Below are 19713 nucleotides of genomic sequence, written 5' to 3' on the forward strand. Positions count from 1 at the left end.
TTGGGCAGTAAGCTGGGCGAGACTGGCTGGCTGCAGGCGGGACTCGGCTCTGGCCAGCCTGGCGATAAAAAAGGCCGGTGTGGCTATGTACTGGGCATTGCCCAGGCTCCAGGCCTGGTGCTCCGGGATCTGGCACCATGGTGGCCACACTCCCAGCCCTGAGGGCCCTCCGCACCCCCGGCTCCCCTGCCCCCAGTCTGACCCCTGCCCTGATTCCCGTCTCCCCAGCCCCTGCCCTGACTTCTGCACCCTCCCACATCCCCACCCCTGCCTTGTGCACACCCTGGGGAGGAGGTGTGAGATGGTAGTGCCTGTACACCAGATAAGTTCCTGGCCCCCGTGTTGGGCGCTGCTGGCCTTGTGCTGCTCACCCTCCGGCAGGCTGGAGAAGCTCTACCCAGGCGTCTGGCAGGAGCAGTTGCAGAAATCCTCCTTAATCCTCATTAACTGCCTGGCACAGCTGCTACTGCCAACAGGGCCTGAGGGCTCTTGGCTTCTGCAGCCTGTTCCTGCACGGGCAGGGTTCCTGGGGACGCGTGTTCCCAGCGCCTCCTGCCATGCTAAGGGGCAGCACCCGCAGGGCTGAGCCATGGGGCCAGGGGCAGCCAGTTGGAGCCTTGTGCACCCTGTGCACCCTGCGCGGCTCTAGTTAGCTAGAGCGTGGGTCCCACTGGAGAGCAGTAACGCTGCCCTTCTCCTCTGGTGTGAGAGCCGCTAACACCTGGGCTTGGCCAGGACCTCCACTGTGGGTGCCCTCCTGCCCTCCTGCCCTCCCAGCACCTACCTCTGGCTTGTGGGCCATCAGACAAAGGAGGGAACAGCCAGTTTCTCTTTGCGCTCCAGGAAGAAAGGGGAGCCACCAACTCCAGCGTGTCTCCCAGCAGGAAGTGTCCCAAAGGGGCAGGGGGCTGGCAGCCCCACAGACAACTCACCCAAGAGCGACGGGGAAAGCTCTCGGCACACTGATGCCGGCACAGCCTTGCCCTTGGGGGCGTCAGTGTTGCATGGGGGTGTAAAGGCTCCTTGGCTTGGAGCGAAACAAAGGGGTTTGGTGACCCTGCTTGGGCTGAGCTCTGGGCCTTCTGAGAGCTAGTGCAATTCACCAGTCCGGCTCCCAGCCCCGGGGCTGCCGTGCCGGGAACAGAGAGCAGCTCAAACACGGGCTGAGAGGCTGACTTAGGGGGCGCAGGCCAGGTTTCAGAGGACACAGCTTGTGTGTGGCTGAGCACAGCAATGAGAGACCAGAGCCAGGACAAGGCAGCCGGGACACAAACCCGCCTCCTCAGCCCTGAGAGTCTTGTCAGTGCAACTGCCAGACAGGGCTGTCCTGAGGGGGAGGTCCTGTGCCCCACCAGTGCCCTAAGGGCAGGGTCCCAGGCACACTCCCCGCACACCGCAGGCCCCTCCTGCCACTGCCTGTCCCTCTGCCCGTAATCCTCCCTCCTCCTGTCCTGACAACAGCCGCCACGGGGGCCCCAAAAGCGCAGGGCCGGGGGCAGCCGCCCCACCGCAGCCTGTGGATGGGACGGCTCTGCTTGCAGGCACGTGTGACATGCAGAGGTTCCTGGCTAGCTGAAGTATAGCGTGCGAGGGCCGGCCCAGCCGGCTGTGCCGCATCACTGCCCCGGCCTGTGTGTCCCACAGCAATGGCAGCTCAGCCAGCGTGTGCTCCAGCATCACCCCCGCGCTGACCACACGGCGAGGCTGCGAAGTAGCTCAGCCTGCTGTCAGGAACAACGCCACGCTGGCCGCTACCCGCATTTGTCTCTCTCACACACACACTGGCCGTTACCCGCACTACGTGCATTTGTCTCACACACACACACACACACACTGGCTGTTACCCGCACTATGTGCATTTGTCTCTCTCTCACACACACACACACCCACACACACACACTGGCCATTACCTGCACTACGTGCATTTGTCTCTCTCTCTCTCTCTCACACACACAGGCTGTTAACTGCACAACGTACATTTGTCTCACACACGCGCACGCACGCAGACGTGCATGCACACACACTGCCTGTTACCCGCACAAAGTACATTTGTCGCACACACACACACAAGCATGCACACGTGTGCGCGCACACACACACACACACACACACACACACACACAAAGAGCCGGCACACCAAGGCAGCATGGCCCAGTGGCAGGTGCCAGAGTAACCGCTCAGTCCCTAGCACTAGCCACTGGCAAAGTTAAAGCCCAGGTGGGTCGGGGCCTTTGTCCCTCTCGCAGGTCCCCCGCCTGCCCTGAGGCACGAGCAGTCACACATGCTCACGACAGCGTTTGGATTTGCAGCACGGCCATTGTTTTCCTTCCCGGTGCCTGCCCTTGGCACTGCCCAGCCCCTCTGGGGGTCCATTCGGAGAGCCATGGCTGGCTGAGTAGGGGGACCCCCACCCTATGCTGACCACAGGACACCTAATAAAAGTACTCAGTGGTGAGGACGCGCCCGCCATCAGCCCTGCAACCAGCCAACTTAGCCTCAAATTGGCCGAGCCCCTGTTAAAAAGTGGATCTTATTGGCCTTCTTAGCTTTAGGGCTCAAATGAGGTGGGGTGGTAGCCCCACGCCCATATACCTCTCTCCTGTGGGGGTGACTGACTGACCCAGCCCTTCCTGCCTGACGCTCTGTCCTCCCAGCAGCCACCTGCCTGTCCTGGTACGGTGCCTTCCTGGGCCAGCCTGTGGGCGGGGGGGACGGGACGCAGGATCACAGGCCCTCCCCAAACTCCGGCCAGGGTCCCAGCAGCAGCCTTTCAGCCCTGTGGGATGTGGGAGGGTTTCCAGCTGCACAGGAGGGGGTGGGGGCAGGCAGAGGGGATGCTGGAGCAGAGTTCACCACCTCTCTCTTGTGGCTGGAAGCAGCTTGTCCTTTCCTGCCTGCTCAGTGTTGAAAGGCAGCTAACACCTCCAAGCTGCTACTGACCACCCAGCTGCCACCTGCCCCCGGCAGCAGCTTGGACAGGGAGGGGTTAAGCCCCAAGGAAGCCTTGAGCCCCAGGGACCTGGCTGCGGGGGCAGCAGAGGAGCAAGTGAAGAGGTGGCTTAGCAGGGGAGGGCACCAGGAGCTGAGCAGGACCCGGGGCCGGGCTGCAGGAGGGTGAAGAGGCCGCCAAGTCTCTGCCCTGGTGCTGCTGTGGAGCCTGCAGGTTTAGGCTGTGTGGCTCCTGCTACCCCTGATCCTGGGTGAGGGACTGAGAGGCATCTCTGTGCCAGCCGTGGGTGGGGCTTCGGCACGGGCAGGGGTTGGATCTTCCTGGCCAGTCCCCCGGGCCAGGAGCTCTGGGGTTTTCCTGGGGCACTGCCCCAAGCAGCGGCCGTGCGGGGAGGAAGGAGCCGGCTGGCCGGGCATGTAGCACTCCAGCCAGGCCTGCGCAGAGCGGCGTGGTGGGGTTTGGTGGGGCACTGCAGGGTGAGGACAGCCAGAGGCACAGCACAAGAAGGGCTGATGGGTGCTCATGGAGGTGACCAACCATGGCAGCCAGGGCCACCTGGAAACAGGATGGGGGCCAGAGCCGGCACGCGCTGTTGGACCGAAGGGGGACGATTCTGTCCCCATGTGCTGTATCTTCACCCCACCAGCCCCCGTTGTCAGACTCAGGCCCCCACCATGCTCACTGCAGGGGCCTGGCCAGGCACAGGACCCACCAGGGCTGCTGAGGGAGCACAAACGCCCTCTGATTAGACATCCAGCCAACTGCACATGGGCCCCATTCCTCCCGCTGTGCTCAGACCCCCCCCACATGGCAGAGGCCTTTGGCAAGGAGCGGGGGCAGGGGCCTTGCTTAATTGACACCTGCTATGGTCTGGCCTGAGGGCTTTGGAAGAACCTTAGAATCACAGCACTGGAAGGACTGTCCAGAGAGCAAGAAGTCCAGCCCCTGCCCTCACAGCAGGCCCAAGTACGGCTAAATTAGGTGTCTAGCGAACCTGCTCTTAAGTGTCTCCAGCGATGGAGATTCCATCACCTCCCCAGGCAATTTATTCCAGCGTTTAACCACCCTGGCAGTGAGGTGGGTTTTCCTCATGTCCAACCTAACCCTCCCTTGCTGCACATGAAGCCTGTTGTGATGTGTCAAAGAGCGAGGGGAATAACTTGTCTCCCTTTTACATATTTGAAAACCGCGCTCATGTCCCCTCTCGGCTGCCTCTTGCCCAGACTACCCAAGCCCCATTCTTTGTCTTCCCTCACAGCTCACGTGCTCCAGACTTTTCATCATTCTTGTTGCTCTTCCCTTGGCCTTCTCCAATTTCTTCACCTCTGGCTTGACGTGTGGTGCCCAGAACTGGCCATAATGCTTCAGCTGAGGCCTAATCGGCTCAGACGCGAGCGGACGAATGACTTCCTGTGTCTCGCTCACAACGCTTCTGCTCACACAGCCCAGAGTCATGATGGCATCACACTTGACTCCTGTGTAGCTTGTTGCTCCTCTCTGCTGAGGGTGACTATCCGTCCCGTATTTTGTGGGACAGTGCTGTATTTAGGGAGCCAAAAGGGCGTCCCGACATTCTTTAAATGGGATGATGTGGCTGTTCCCCACTGACCTGTCCCTGTGGTGGCTGGAGATGCGCTGGACTATTTTTCCAGCCACCGCCATTTTTAAACTGTAGCTCCCCACCCGCTCCACCACCGGGATGCCACTACCAGACCCCGCCTTGCTCGGGGGCCTGAGTGGGCTGGGGGAGGGCAGGAAAGTGGGGGCTGGAGTGGGGAAGCTGGAGCCATCACAGTGCAGGGCTGGGGCCATCCCCAGAGCCCCCTCCAAGCACCGAGTCCCCGCCACATCATGGGGCCAGGGCTGGAGCCCTGTATGGTGCAGGTCCGAGGCCCCTCCTGGACCTCCCACAAGGCCAGAGCCGCCCTCCCGGTGTCCCGCCACAGGGCTGGGGTGGAGCTGGGGCTGGCACTCTACCAGGGTGGCTCCTGCTGCAGACCTGGGGCCAAGGCCCTGCGTGGCGCAAGGGCAGAGCCACACCCCCGCCCCCCACCCTGTCTTAGGGCCAGGGCTGGAGCCTTGTACTGTAGGGGGCTGAGGGCCCCCTCCACCAGATGTCCCACAGGGCCCCCGCTACCCTGGAGCCCTGTGCAGCTTGGGGCTGGGGCCAGAGCCCCCCTGGAGTCTGCAGTGCGGCGCCTGGAAGAACCTGTGGCAGGCTGTGTCTCTCCCCAGCCCTAGTGGGCCAGGGGTGTGGCTGGGTGAGAGGATGCAGGCGTGGGCTGGGGTTTGGGTGGGAGGCAAAGTGCAGCAGCGGGTGGGGCGTTCGAGAGCCGGCTGGAGGTGAGAGGGCTAGGTGGGAAGAAAGGTGACCATCTGTCCCACTTTAGCCGGGACACTCCCCTGCCCCAGTGTGGCCCGTATGTTGCCTAAGGGAATGTGGTCTCCCTCCCTCTGAGCCCTCGAGCCCGTTCCTCAGTGCTCCTTCTAGGCCGCCGCGGCCCAGTCTGGCTGCGTGAACGGGACCCTTCCTTCCCAAGTGGAGCACGTTGCATGTGTCATTTCATGGCAGGGTGTTCATCTCAGCCCTTGTCCCCAGTTTGTCCCCATCGTTTTGTATTCTGACCCTGTCCTCCAAAGCAGTTGCAGCCCCTCCCAGCTCGGCCTCACCTGCAGTGCATGCGCTCTGCGCCATTAGTCAAAGCATCGGTGACGCTACCAGGCCTGAAGCTGGCCCCTGGGAACCCCACTTGTTATTCCCTTCCAGCCTGACACTGTACCACTGAGAAGTAAGCTGTGAGCCCGGCTGGCCAACTGGCTGTGCCCCCCCCCAGCTAGAGTGCCTTTGCCTGTTTGTTTATGAGACGGTCACGTCAGACCATATCAGGTGCTTTTTCTGAACTTTATTACACCGCATAGCCTGCTAGGCCCAGCGCTGGCTACCCTGCCTAGGAATTGGTCTGTTCTTGACCCAGCCATGCTGATTGTTACCGATCACCTTTTTATGGCCTAGGTGTTTGCAAACGGAGTCCTTAATTATTTACTCCATTATCTTTCCTGGTGTGAAGGATCAGAGTAGCTGGGTTTTTCCTTAGCTTCAAAAACAACAAAAACAACAAGAAGTCCTGTCGCACCTTATAGGCTAACATAGTTTGGAGCACAAGCTTTCGTGGGCAAAGACCGGCTTCGTCAGCTGCATCAGACAAAGTGGGGCTTTGCCCACCAAAGCTTATACTCCAAAATATCTGTTACTCTATAAGGTGCCCCAGGACTTCTTGGTGTTCTTCCTGGTGTAGAAGCTGTTTAAGAGGGAGGGGTGTTCAATCCCTCAGGGCCATCTGCACAGCTGCTGAGCGGGGTGACTCCAGCAGGGACAGACCACATCACACTTGCTCTACGCCAGCTACGGCATGAGAGGTAACAGCATGGACCCTGCGGCATGAGCGGTGGCTCAGGCTCACCCCGGCCCAGCTCATCCCCGGGGGAGGTCAGGCAGCCTTGTCCGCAGGTGGCTAGCCTGAGCCATCGCTTGTGCAGCTAGCCTTAAGCATGCTAGTGTGACAGCCCTCAGGTGGACTCGAACCTGGGACCTCTGAAGCTCTTGGCAGCTGGGGCTAAAAGCTAAGGCTGGAGAAGAATCTCAGTCTTTCTCTGGGTCAGTGCCTGGCTGTTAGACTAGCACATGCATCTCCCCTCCCTGGGCTGGATAAAGAGCCACTAAGGGCTGAGCCAGCCCCAATGAAGTCAGCTGGAAGGCCCCGACCGGAGCTGTGGGCCCTGGCTCAGTCCCTGGGCAGTGGCTGGGGATCCCGACAACCCGTTTCCAGGAAGAGCACCTGTGTGCCAGCTGCCTGTGCTTGCCCAAAGGCAGCGATGTCAGAGGTGTAATCTCTGTGCCAGGCTTATCTCTAGCAATAAAGGTGGATTCAAAGCCCAGCTCCTTGCCCAGCTGGCCTTGAGCACCACCCAAGACGCCATAAATTGTCCGGTTTTGAGTGGCAGCTAAACATCAAAGAGAACGAAACCCAGCTCTGTAATCAGACACGACGATTGTTTGCCTCATTGGCGGCTTTTTGTGAAGCCACCGGTGCCGCACACTGATGTTTTAACATTTATTAGCTGGGGCCACGCCTGTTCTCTTGCTGGGTAACCACGTGTGGGGAGGGCAGCCGGGGCGCGTGAGGTGGCGGCAGAAGGAACCCACCCGGGAGACGCTGCCTTTCAGGTTGGGAGAGCCTGGCACTGAGCTTGGCTTGGGGAAAGCTCCAGTTTCCACTCCTGGGTGGCCTCCCCCACCAGCTGCCACTGTAATAATTACACCCCCCTCCTGAGAACCTTCTGCACGGGATGGTGCAGCCCAGGTCAGCTGCTCTGGGAGCATGGCTCTGCCTGTGCTTAGGGTGGGCTGGAGGACGCAAGGACCCAGCCGTGATCTCATCCCTGTCTGAGGGACATGCCGCTGCACCACCCCCTAGGTAAGCCCAACGCCATCCCCTCCAAAGAGCCAGGCTCCCAGGTCAGTGCTCTGCAGGAGGACGGGCAGAGTGGGTCTTGGAGAAGCTCTCAGCTGCCGTTCTGGCCCAGCCTCGCCTTGCCGGCCTAGCAATGGCCAAACCCCCTGGGAAACTCGCCAACTTTTTGGCCTCAGTGACTTCCTGTGGCCATGCCTGCCCCAGGCTGACCACGTGCGAGGGAGCAGTGTGACGCTGCCAGGGAGGGACGGAGCTAGTGCCTGGCCTTCCGTGTCCATGGGGAAGCCGACGCCCAGAAATGGGAAGTGATTAAGACACAGCGGGAACCACCATCGCTGAGCCCAGCCCTCATCACGCGTGTTCCACAGCCTCCACCGAGCACGGAGCTGGCTCGGCCGGGCTGGTTTTCATTCCAGTCCAGCAGTAGCCCCAGCAGAGGGAAGGCTCAACCCAGCTTCCCATGAAGCAACCATGTTCTCCAAGGGTCTGATGCAGCTTGGCATGAAGACAGCTGTGCCTCCCAGGCTCCTGGCTTGGTTGTAGAACTGAAAGCTGCTGGGTAGCAGTGACACATGGCAGGGTTGGTGCTGACCGGCCCTGGGGCCCTTGCTGTGAGACGCCCATTTGCCCAGTTGACTTGCAAACACTGACCGACACATGCTGCTCTGATTGTGTCCACGTGCCAGGTCCCCCTGTGCCTTTGATGGCGACAAGGGGTTCGGTGCTCCACCTGACGACTGACTCTCTGAACACCCTTCCGCACTGGCCAGGAATGTGCTTCCCTCCCCTGCCCAGCCAACTTCCTTCCTGGCGGGAGCTGGAGCGGAACCTGGGCTGTACGTTGGAGTGGCTCAGCTGAGGAGCACAGGCGTTGGTAAGCCCTGGCCTTGGGAGCAGCCTGGAGCACAGAGCTGTGAGCAGACAGCAGCACATATGGCTATGGGTGCTGTGTTTGTGTCCCCAGATGGCCTCGCAGCCTTTCGAAGGTTGCTGACAGCAGTGCCAGGCAGAGCCTGTGTCCCACAACAGCCACGACAGTGGGAGTTCGAGCTGCCCACCACTGTGCTGACATGCTGCCAGGGGCTGGGGGTGGGTGTTCAGCTCACTCTTTGGGTGGGCTGCCAGCTGGGGAGGGGGTGGGATATTGTCATGTGCAAAGTGGCTCCTTGCCCCCACCCCCGGGACCTAGGCTGAACCCAGAGAAATATTTCTTACAGGTCACTCACCAGCGCAAATGACGTCTGGTCTTTGAAGCATCCCTGCTCAGCCATGAGCATGCCTGGCTCCAGGCTTCCCCAACAGGGTCATGGGGATGCCCCAGAGGACAGAAGAGACCCTCAATGGACTTAAGCAATGAAATACACAGCCCAAGCATTGCCGGAAGCGCCTGACCAGTGCAGACGAACTCCCCAACTCCTGTCCCAGCACGACACGGGCTCACGGCAGCGCCTGGAGTGCTGACTTCATGGGACAAACGTCCCACTGGGGCTGGGTGGGATTCCAGAGTATGGAGCCAGGTGAAGATACCGTGTATGGAACTAACAATGCCTGGGGCACAGCGTGCTCAAGAGTTGCTGCAGTGGCTTCAGGCTGGCCTGAGGTCAGTCCCTGGGGCAGTGATAAGAAGTTGTTCCCACAGGATGTCGACATAACCGTTCCCTGAACATGGCATCCCAGGGACCGGGCGGCAGCCAGGGCACCACCGAGCCTGGGTTCCCATGGAGCTGCTGGAAGATCTGCTGGAGTGACACCAATGGGAAGAGTTTGCCACATGGAAATGTATTAAGTGGGAAGCCCAGGGGCCTGCAACCTGCAGCTTGGGGGCCACTTGCAGCACGCTGCTGCGGCCCACGTGACACCCTTGGGGCCATGCAGGTGATGCACAGATGGTGCGGCTGTGGCCTTCATCAGACGCAGGGAGTTGCACCTGCGGCGCACGCGGGTAACTAGGTTGGGACGCGGTGGCCAAGACCAGCCGTTTCCTGCTGTCAGTCGGCAGCAGAGAATCAACCGGGCCGGAGAAGTTTCTTTGCACTCAAATGTGGCCTAAACTCCAGAGCAAATAAAAGCGCACGGACCGGAACCCGCTTCTTGTCACCCGAGCTGGGCGCTGCTGGCCTTGTTCCCAGGTTTGACAAATGCCACTTCACAGCTGAGCCAAAGGCACTGTCAGTGCTGTGCTGTGGCCAGGGTGAGGAATTGGACGGCCCTGCTGTCCTAACAGCAGTGGCGTGCTCGTCTCCGGGGCTGGGAAACGCTCTTGGGAAACACTCTCGTCTGAACCTAAGGCTGCACTATGGCGCTCAGAGCTGCACTGCTACGCCCAGTACCTGTGCGGACACCTGCTTGGGGCCCATGGGCTCCCAGGGCAGGCCCGGGGCCCCATGCAGAATCCGCCAATGGCCCTGCTTAACTGTATGCACTGTGACCGACCGCCGTATGGGCGTCTGCGTATGCGACCGCCTCTCTGGGGATTCCAGGGTAACCCGGGATGTGTCGGTTCTAGTCTCCCCTGAGACACTGCAAGGCTGGACTGGACCGTCCAGACCATCCTGCAGCCAGCACGTGTGACCAAAGCGGCCTCCACCTCCTGCCGGGGTGGGTCTGGCACTGCCTCCAGGAGGCCTTCCCTGCACTTACCCAAGGGCTCTGGAATGCTCTGGCTTTGGGCTACTGCTCGCGTCGGGCTACCTGATGCCTCCAGGCACTTGCCAGCTTCAGGCTGGAGCTCGTAAGGTGTTGAACGTGGCTGCGCCCCCTGAAGGCTGTGGGGCTTAAACCCCTGCCAGACTGCACTAGCTCAGCCAGGCCTGGCACAGAGCAGGGCTCAGACCTCACCCCACACCCCTGACTCAAGCAGTATGGAGACTGCAACTCCTTCCTCCTGCAAGCAGTCTTCCTCCCTGGACAGCTGTCACAGAGTTGGGGGATCCCCGGGCTCTGCACCCCAGCCGCAGGCAGAGGCAACCCTCCCTCAGCTGGACGAACAGGAGGTTATCAGGCGACAGCGACACAGCATAGAACAGACCTGTCAGCACAGAAACAGCAGCCGTCAGTACCATCTGGCTTGGGGAGAGGGGCCCAAACGAGTCCCTGAGCTGGGCTTTGTCCCTCCTTCCTCCCTCCCCGGCCAGACCAGACTGCCCCACCCAACAGCCCCATTCCCGTTCCAACCAGCCGGGCCCCTCCGCCCTCCTGTGTCCTGTTTGCCAGGGGAGAAAGGGGTCAGGTGGTGGCCTGGGTTCCAAAGAGCAGAAGTCCCCAAGTGAGAAGTCGTCACAGCGAAACTCCCATTACCGCTCTGCGCTGTGCCTAGGGAAACTGAGGCACCCACCCTGGGTTACTACAGGGTGTCAGGAAACACACACAACCTAAGCAGGGGAATAAACTCCTCACCCCGCCCACTTTGTCACAGTAGCTCAATCAGTGCCAATGGGCCCATGCAGGTCAAGACAGGCTCCCGAGGGCCCCTCTTTGGCTTTTACGGCTGCCGTTTGCCCCGGTTCTGTGGGGCTGTGCCAGCTCCCAGGGGGTCTTGCAGCAGAAAGGGGCGCCCGGCCCCACCCAGCGCTGGGGAGGACCCGCTTGCACACCTGCCATGGCGTAACCGGGGTGCGCAGCCACCTGCAGGGACCTGGGAGCCCTGGGCAGCCTGCCAGGTCCACTCCGAGGGCTTCTGGGCCCAGCACTTGTCCCCCCGGCCTCGCCCCCGGAGGGCCGGGGGCTGCCGCCAGGGAGGCTGCGGCTGCAGCTGATGACACAGGAGCGGTTTGGGGCTTTTTCTTTTTTTTTTTGAAATCGCAAGAAACTCCCCAGCCGCGAAGGAAAAGGCCCAAGAGCCCAGCCCGGGGCCGCCCCAGCTCCGCGCTCCCTGCCCGGGCCGCGTGGGAGCGCTCGCCGCTCCCGCGCTCGCTCCCGGCGCTGGGAAGAAACGCGCTGCTCTTTCCCACGCTCCCTGACACAAGGCGATGAATTCGCCGCGGCCCCGCCCCCCGGGCGCCCTGCCTCCCTTTCCGGAGGCCTGGGAGGGGGTTGGGCTCCCGGCTGGCGGAACTGCCCCGCCCCCGGCGGTGCCCGGCGGGTTCAGCCCCGGGGGCTGGTTCCCTCCGCCCCTCCGTCTGCAGCGTCCAGACCTGTGAGTGGCAGCCCCGCCCCCACGCAGGGCAGGGAAATCTCGGGGGGCCAGGGCTGGTTTTGCAAGGAAAACCCAAGAGCTGCGGGGGCCTGTGACAATTACCTGCACCGAGCTGCAAGGGACCTCCCGAGGTCACCGGGTCCCTCCCCTGCACTCACAGCAGGGCCTAGCACCAGCCCTGGCAGATGTTTGTTTAAATCTAGTTGCCCCAGGTCCCTGACTGGCCCCCTCAAGGCTGAGCGCACACCCTGGGTTTAGCAGGCCAGTGCTCAGACCACTGCGTGGTCCCTCCCTCCTTTACTGGTGATGCTCACTTTGCCCGTGATCCCAGCTCGCAAGGCCCTGAGAGCCCTGCTGGCATCAGACCCCGACTGGGGTTTGGGAGGCAGGACCTGTCAGGCTGAGTGGTTATTTCGCTCACCAGAGTCAGGAGCAAATGCAGTCAGGGCCCACTCCAGCAAGCTGCTGAGTGGACTCCCATTGTCTGCCATGGAGATGGGAGGGTGCTCAGGGTGGGCCCTTGATAGAAGCAGAGTTCTCTTGTTGCAAAAATCGGCTGATCTGGAGTGTTTAAGGATAGGGAGAAGCCCCCCTGCCCCTGCCTTGGAGGTGAAGTGAGGAGCTGATTGCCACAGGCGATAGGCAGGTGCTCACTTGGGGTGTGAGTTGCCCACATTTGGGCCCAACTCAGCCGCCCTCCCCTGAGTGGCCAGTTACCCCCTGAGCGAGCAGCTCTTTAGGCTCCAGGGGAACTCCGTGCAGTTGAGTTCCACTCAGCCAGAGAAAGGGAGAAGGACCAGCCCCTGGGGCAGGGAATTGGGTGGCTGGGCAGTCTGGCTCCCACATCCACGAGCCCCAGAGATCTGGGGCCAGGCAGCACGGTGGCCGCATCCCCTGCCCTGAGCCCCCCAACTACCCAACCACTTCCCTGAGACCCCCCTACACCCTTCACTGCCTGCCCATCCCGCCCCCAGCTCTGACTCCTGCACATGCAATTTTTCCCATAGGACACCTGCATCACCCTGGGCACAGGGATGGCCGGTGCTCACTTAACAAGCAAATAGTCAGTATTTTTTGACCCTCAGCCATGGACAGATGACCACTTGCCTTCATTAACGACACAGTCCAGCCTCTCCAGACAGCAGGAGCATCTCCCCATGATTAATTGCCCCGGCTTGCTCGCCCTCAGAGCACTGGAGCACTTTAATCCATGTATTCCCAGGAGCCCAGGGGTGTTACTCCTCCTTTTACAACTGGGGGGCCCTGGGGGATGGCAAGAGCTTGGTTAAAGTCACTGCTGACTTTGAACACCCAGTTGGAGCCCTCACACACCTGTCTGTTGAGTCATCAGCCTCCTGGGCACGCCCCCGGTTTGAAGCCCAGCTCCCAGTGACGTCAGCCACTGGGTTCAGCATTTGCAGTCAGAGCCAGGGGCTCACGCTGGGTCACACCTGTGAACAGTTTGGTTTACGGGCCTTGCCCCACACCACACAGGAGCTCTGTGGTAGAGGCAGGGAGCGACCCAGCATCTCCAGTAACTTCCTGACCCAGGACCCCTCCCGTCCCGCGCCACAATCCCCTGCGCTGTTCACTCCACGGAGGTCAGTACTCGACCCTGTGCTGCCGTGACAGTGGGTGGACGACACAGCAAGTTGTAATACAAAGCGGGGTGGTCTCACAGTGTGTGCCCACAGCAGGGCTGTGCTCATGAGCAGAGCAGATGGCGTGGCCATGGGAGGGGGCTGGGGAGGAGCAGGGAAGGAGAGGCTGCACTCATGAAGTCGGAGAAGGCTGTATTTGGGTGGAAGGAGACGGCGTGGCCGTGGCCATGGTGGGAGGAGGCAGGAGTGGGAGGAAATGATGTGGCCGTGGCCATGGTGGGAGGAGGCAGGAGTGGGAGGAAATGATGTGGCCGTGGCCATGGTGGGAGGAGGCAGGAGCGGCAAAGGCAAACTCATACAATATTAAATCAATTGCCAGGAAAATTCTGGGTGCGGCACCTTGTGAGAGGTGCAGTCTGTATCTCAGCTGATGCAGACGCAAAGTTCCTGGATTGCACCTGACCCACAGCTACCTGCCCAAGCCCTGGCGCGCCTCCCTGAATGTGTGTATCACAAGCCCCTGGCCGGCCACATGCTGGTTTGCAGAGTCTGTTGTCTTTCCTTTCTAAGTGGGGGTAGTTAGTGTGTTCCTACCACCCAATACCCTCTAGGGCCAGTTAGGCCACTGAATTTGAACTCAGGAGCCGTGATACAGTATCTCTGAGCCTGCTGGGTAGGATCTCGCATATTTAGTTCAGGAGATATCACTTGGGTCCATCACAGCTGGGTTTGACCTGGTTTTTAACTGAACCTTCCCAATCATGGAATCCCAGAGTGGCAATGCCAGGCTGGAAAAAAACATCCTCTCTCATCTTGCAGGCAACTGGGCTAAGCTCAGTGGTGTTAGCGTGAGCAGAGCAGCAGCGTTTAGGGCTGTGCTGATACCAAGCTGTGAGCCATCTTCCCTAGTGAGATTTGCTCACCTATTTGGCTGTATGGATTTTCACGCCGCCTGTTTCAGTGGCCACATTTGTTGTGAAAATGTCACACCCAGCATTTCCAATTTGATGGCCAGCTTCACAGTTCCCACCATTTGCTCTAGAGCTGGGCCAAATGGAACAGCTCAGACTGTGTGACCCACAGCCAGGCCTGGCTTTCCCGGCGGCCATATGGAGAGACACAAGGTGGTGTTTTGAATGCCAAGCGTTAGCAGTGCCTGGGATGTTCTATAGCGTGATGGGAAGAAGAGGGACGGCCTTTGAGAAGTCGAGTGAGCACGCCAGAGTGATGTGCCAAAACACCAGTTTTGTTACCCAAGCTGATGTCACATTTCACGTACATTTCCCCCAGGCTTTCTGCGCATGGTCAATTTCCGTTCTTACGTGTTGTCCCAAGAAACATTTTTAGTGAGCAATTCCTGCACCTTCTGCCCAGCCATTCAATCATTTGCTTTGAAAGAGATCGGATCCTCGATGAAGTGCCTTGTGACTAAAGTGTACTGAGTGAGCCATCTCTAGGCAGGGTGGGGGCCTGGCCCAGCTCACACATTCACCGGGGCAAGCAAGCAGCCCTTCTAGTGAGGTTAGACCATCTCTGCACAATAAGTCACCCTCTCAGAGGGACAGAGAACACTAACAAATGAAGGGTTAAACAACAATTAACATTCCTGACGGATAAGCAAGAGCCCACTGGGTGAAAGTACCCTGGGTTTCTGATCAGGCTGTTTGCCTCCAAGTCTTTTTCACGTGTTCAAAACAGCAAGCACAATCACCCAAGACACCTCTCCCAGAGGGTTTGTCTTCCACGCATCAGGGTCAAGCTTCTGGGCTCTGATGTCGCACACCTAGTAGGGATGGGCGAATTTGAACAGTCGACCTCTGTACTACTCCATCTGGCAAGGAGCAGGGGAGGTTGATGGGAGAGTTAACACGTGACGTGCAAGGCAAATCGCCGGTTGATAACAAAGGGAGCCACAATGGTGTTTATAACTATACAAAATAAGGCAAACAAAAACAAACCACAAAAGTGTGAAACATTGAAATAAGTTATTTTATTTTAAATTATTAAAATCGCTAAAATATATTATTTGCTACATTTGTTGGGCTAATGTTGTAACAAGACATTTTTATTACCTTACATTATTTTGTTTAAAACCCTACTATGTGAAAATAAGGCCATGGGGAGGAAGGCAAGTACCCTCCCTGCCAAGGCTGAGAAGTCTGTAGGAAGAAGCATAGGGTGGGGGGTGGTTGGAGACTCCTCTGAAGGAGGTAGAGGCACCCATCTGATACCCTGACACGACATCCCAGGAGGTTTACTACCTGCCAGGGGCCTGTGTCTGAGATGTTACACAGGGATGGTTGAGATTCATCCAGCCTTCTGACTATCCCATGCTGCTCATACACGTGGGTGCTAATGTTATAGTGAGGTGTGACCCAGAGCAGATCAGCAGTGACTACAAGCCTCTGGATGTACAGGTGAGGGAATTTGGAGCACAGGCAGTGTTGCCCTTTGTCCTTCCTGTCAGAGGTAGGGGCCTAAGCAGATAGAGAGGCATCCTGGAGGTGAATGTCTGCCTGTGAGGATGGTGTCTCCAGGAGGGCTTTGGCTACCTCGACCATGGGATGCTGTTCCAGGAAGAAGGACTGCTCAGCAGAGATGGGGTTCACCTGCCAAGGCAGGGTAAGGGCAGATTTGGACACAGACTGGATAACCTAGTGCGGAAGCTTTAAACTAGGTTTGATGGAGGCAGGTGACCAAAGCAGACAGGTAAGTCAAAAACATGGAGCTTAGGAGAAGAGTCAGAATCTGGGGGCAGCATGGCCTGTAATAGCAGGGACAAAGGAGAGACAAGGCAGAACTGGGGGCAGGGGATCAAATCAGTATCTTTACATGCCTGTATGCTCATGTGAGAAGTAGAGGGAATAAGCAGGAAGAACCTGAAATGCAAGTAAATAAACACAACGATGATATAGTTGGTGCAATAATACCCATGACTGGAATATTAGTACAGAAGGGCACAGGGTGCTCAGGAAGGACAGGCAGGGAAAAATATGAAGCAGGTGTTTCCTCATATGTTAAACTTCTCTGCACTTGGAATGAGGCTGAGAAGGAAATAGGAAACAGAGTTGTTGGGAGTCTCTGAGTTACGATAAAAGGGGCAAAACCCAAGGGTGATGTCATGGTAAAGATCTACTGCAGATCATCCAACCAGGCAGAAGAGGTGGATGAGGTTTTCTTAAAATGAGCAAATTCACCCAAAGCAGAGGACCTGGTGGTGATGTGGGACTTCCACTGCCTGGACATGTGCTGGGAAAATAACACAGCCGGGCACAGATTATCCAACTCGTTCTTGGAATGTGTTGGAGACCATTTTTATTTCAGAGGCGAAGAAAGCTATGGTGGGGAGGTTACTCTGGATTTCATTGTGACAAACAGGGAGGAAGTGGTTGAGCATTTGAAAGTGAAAGGTGGCTTGGGTGCAAGTGATCATGGAATCGTAGTGTTCATAATTCTGCAGAATGGTTAGCGGGACAATGGCAAAATAAAGACCTGGATCTCAAGAAGGCAGCCTGTAGTAAATCCCGGGAGCTTGTAGGTAAGATCTGATGGGAAACAAGTCTAAGAGGAAAAACACTGAAGACAGTTGGCAGTTCTTCAAAGATACATTATTAAGGGCACAAGAGCAATCTATTCCACAGTGCAGGAAAGAAGCCCAGAGAACCCACCCCAACTTAACCGGGAGATCTTGAATAATCTAGAAATCAAGAGTCCTACGAAAAGTAGCAGCTAGGTCAAATTACAAAGGATGAACATAAGCAAGTAACACAACTATGTGAGGCAAAATTAGAAGGGCAAAGACACAAAACGAGCTCAAACTAGCTAGAGCCATAAAGGGTAAGAAGAAAACATTCTACAAATATATTAGAAGCAAGCAGGAGACCAAGGACAGCACAGGCTCATTGCTCAATGAAGAGGGAAAAACAATAACAGAAAATGTGGAAATGGCAGAGGTGCTTAATGACTTCTTGGTTTTGGCTTCACCAAGAAGGGGGCTGATAGTGATTGGACAATTGCATCGTGGATGCTGGAGAAATGGAGATAGGGTCAGAAGTTAAAATAGGAAAAGAGCAAGTTAAAAATTACTCAGAAAAGTTAGATGTTTTCAAGTCACCAGGTCCAGATGAAATGCCACCTATATTACTCAGGGAGCTGCTGCATCTGTTTTTACATCATCAGGAAAGTGGCTTACCTCCTCACCATACAAAACAAGAAACTGGACACACTCAGTTGTACATTCCTGCATGATTCCCAGTGGAAGATGCACCTGCCAGTACTTCATGACTCACTCTGTGGTGGAAAACATCCTCTACAAACCTGTTCTCTTGTCAGACCAAGAATTGTCCATGTTACTGTTCCAGTATGGGGACTGGAAAGTACTCTCTGGATGATGCATGCAAAGAACATCTACAGCTTCTATCTTTTTCCTCTTTGGTTGAATGTCCTGCTGAAAATAAAGAGGGATGGATGGTGCTCACGTAATTGTGATTGCTCCCACACGTCTGAGGCTGACCTGGTGCCCTTGCGTCATGCAGCTCCCAATGTGCCACTCTGCACCTTCTCGCTCAGAACAAGGGGTGCATTCTGTATCCCAGCATGGGGACCCTCTGCCACACAGCATGACTTCTATGTGGTTCCAGCACCTTGACAACTCATGCTCAGAGAAAGTGGAAGAGGTTCTACTGGAGAGCTGGCAATGCTCCACATGCTGCTGTAACCTGCAGAAATGGTCCACAGTTCAAATTCGGTGCACATCCCATGGAATCTCTCCAGGGTCAGCAACTTTTCCACATATTCCATATCAGACTATGTCCTGACCCTTTAAAATTTGAGTCTATTCCTGAGCTCTTCTAGGGTTCACCAAGCAGTTATGACATAATGACTGAGAAGGGTCCTCAGTATTATCACACCCAAGCAATCCCCCTACGTTGTATTCTTCCCTGGCAGGGTTACACCTAGGCTATGCCTACAGGGCAGGTGCTGTCTCAGGATATGGGGGTATCCCAACATAGCTGCTTAGACCTAAGAAACAGGTCCATTGTCTCAAAACAGTTTTCGAGATAATGGGCCGTGCTATGTTGGCATCCCTGTACACCTCATCTTAGGCGGCGTGAACCCAGGGGTGAAAATAACTGAAATTCCCTACAGGTATTGTCATACCACACACCTCTTAGTGGCGGGTCAGGGGTGCTCAGGGTGGAACCTAGGATGCGGGGGCTTGGGGCACAGGTTGGGGATGTGGGGGTGCAGGAGTCACGGCAGGGGGCTGGGGTGAGGGGGGCTACAGGAGTCAGGGGAAGGAGCTGGATGTGTGGTGGGGGGGGGACTCAGAATCAGCTTGCAGCAGACCCAGTTGTGGTGGGTGGGTCCCTGCTCCACACTGCCCCTGTTCCGGCCAAGGGAGCTGTGGGGCCAGCTGTGCAGGGACATGGCATCTGGAGGCAAAGGGCTGGTGGCAGTGGGAGAATTCCCCCCTTGCAGAGGCTGAGGTACGTGATCATCTATGTACCCCAGCCCGTAGTTCTGCAATTTCATTCCTTCCGCACCCCGAGGTGAATACCCCTTGGCCCTGGTGCCATTACTGCTTCATTTCCCAGTTTGTTCCAAACCCTCCTCTCTTGGCACCTCAGATTGGAACATTCTGAGCTGTCTCAAAGCGGGGGGCGGGGGGCGCTCTCCCTCATGGCCTCTGTGCCCCCCCCGAAAAAAATTTGCTTCACTTAGCCACACGTGGCCTTGTGTTTCGTGGGCGCTCCTTCAACTCTTGAGTCGCCCAGGGGCCCCCGTTGACCATAAGGCAGGCGTCCGACGTCAGAGGCACTTGTTTAAAAACCCTGCAGTTAGCTTTTGTGTATTTTGCCTGTCGAATTACACGTCCCAAAGGCTATAAACCTCACCTGACATTAATGAAACTCCTTTACGGCAACATTTCACCCACTGAAAGTCCCGGATAAAATGTCCCCACCTAGTTTCACAGAGCTCACCACTACGGCTCCAAAGCAGGCCTAGTCTGTGCTTTGCTCATTGCATTTGCTGTTAGCTCCTTCTGTGGTGTGATGTTGCTCAGAAACACTATCTGATCGTCAGGTTTTTTGTTCGCTTAATACGCACACCAAGGAGCCATCATAAATTTTCTTCTCCATTTCACTGACTGCAACCCCATAGTGGAAACAGAGAGAATTCCTTCAAAAAGCTGAATTCCAGCCGGGCTATTTCAAAGGGGACCCAGGTTGTAACATGTCATACACTGCGAGGGTGTGCAAACTCTCAAGAATTATTTCTTTTTAATTTCCAGCAACTGCAGGACAGGCCATCAGCTATTAAAACCCCCCAGAAAAACCCAAGAAGAAACATGACGGCTGGAGCTTGCTGCTGAAAAATGTATTTGAGAAGATGCAGTCAAGTCGTTAATTTAAAAATACAGGGCTAGCTTTTGCTCTCAGCTATGCTGGGCGTTCCTACTAATCTTGACCCTGGAGTTTGGGTGCCTGGCACCTCCCAGGATCAGGCACTTATTCAGCCTTATAGCATCTGAGTAAAGAATGTGACCCATGT

The sequence above is a fragment of the Carettochelys insculpta genome, chromosome 21 (genome assembly GCF_033958435.1).
Source record: "Carettochelys insculpta isolate YL-2023 chromosome 21, ASM3395843v1, whole genome shotgun sequence".
NCBI classification, from domain to species: Eukaryota; Metazoa; Chordata; order Testudines; family Carettochelyidae; genus Carettochelys; species Carettochelys insculpta.